The sequence below is a fragment of the Octodon degus genome, unplaced genomic scaffold (assembly GCF_000260255.1).
Source record: "Octodon degus isolate 3935 unplaced genomic scaffold, OctDeg1.0 scaffold00121, whole genome shotgun sequence".
In the NCBI taxonomy this organism is placed as follows: domain Eukaryota; kingdom Metazoa; phylum Chordata; class Mammalia; order Rodentia; family Octodontidae; genus Octodon; species Octodon degus.
In genome coordinates this window covers 6,633,817-6,635,349 of record NW_004524697.1, presented here as the reverse complement: position 1 = coordinate 6,635,349, position 1,533 = coordinate 6,633,817, and positions in this window count along the sequence as shown.

Here is a 1,533-nt window from a genome sequence, read left to right as displayed (position 1 = left end):
TGTATACAGCATATTGTTGGATTTTGTTTCCTAATCCACTGTGCCAGTCTATTTCTCTTAATTGGTGAATTGAGTCCATTTACATTGATGGTTAGAACTGAGATGTATTGACTTACGTTTGCCATGTTATTTACCTGTCATCGTTTACTCCTTTTTCTCCTGTGTTTAATTGCTTATCCTATTTAGTTGGTTGCTTCTGATCTCATTCGTGGAGTTCTGATCATTTTGGTCCCTCTCTAGAACATCTTTCAGTAGCTTGTGTAAGGTTGGCTTTGTCATCGCAAAATTCTTTAGCTGTTCTTTCTCATGGAAGTAGTTCACTTCTCCATCAAACTTGAAAGAGAGTTTTGCAGGTATAGTAGTCTGGGCTGGGATTTGTTTTCATAGTGGACCTGTAGTACTGTGCTCTATGCTCTACTTCTCTGCATGATTTGTGAAGAGAAGTCGGCCGTAATTTTCATGGGTTTTCCTTTGAATGTGATCTGCTTCTTTTCTCTAGCAGCTTTCAGTAGATTATTCTTGTGTTGAATTTCTGGGATCTTGACTATTATATGTTTCGATGTGTTTTTCATTGGGTTGAGGTTACTTAGCGTTCTGTATGCTTCAGTTACCTGAATGACAGATTCTTTCCTCATGTTTGGGATGTTTTCTGCTATTACTTCTTCCCATATTTTTTTAATGTCATTTGTATTGACTCCTTCTTTCTTATTGATGCCTATTAGTCTCACATTGTTCATCTTTGCATCGTCTTGCAGGTTATGGATTATTCTTTCCTGCATCCTCGTTGTTTTTAAGAGATCCTTTCTTACGTTTTCACTAGCTGCACCAGCATCTTCAAGATCTGAAACTCTGTCTTCACATTCACTTAAACAGTTTTGTAAGCTTGTGATTGAGATTTTAATTTCCTCTATGCCTGTTTGACTCTGTTTCATGCGATCTATTTCTTTCCTGTTACTCATTCAAGGAATCCATCATTTTTCTAATCTCTTCTATTTTTTTTATCAATATCTTCTTTAGAAGCATTTATAAATTCTTTTACTTCAGTGTTTTTTTTCAGATTGGCTTTCCTCCGTATGTTTCTGCAGTTACCTCTTTACTTCAGATGCTGTGAGTTCTGAGACTTCTTTTTTTTATTTCAGAAAAGAATTGCACTCTGATTTCCTCTATATCTTTCTGCTGCTGCTTATTTACTATCGACGCTATTAATTCATTCATTTGAGCCGAGCTGGTGTTCTCCGCCCTTGTTCTGGGTGGGCACTGGGTTTCCTCCATATGTTTCTGCATTTGATTCTTTAGTGCAGATGTTATTAATTCAGGGATTTCTTTTTTGATTTCCAATCTGAGGTCCTCTATACCTTCCTGCAGCTGTTTCTTTATTTCAGAAGCTGTTGATTCATTGCTTTCAGCTGAGTGATTTCCAATTTGTTCTGTGTTAGTGTCCTCTGCACTTGTTATAGGTTGACTTGAGTTCTGAGGTTGCATTTTGTTTCTTCTCGTCATTTTGTGTAGCACTGTCTTCTGACCTTTGTTGTA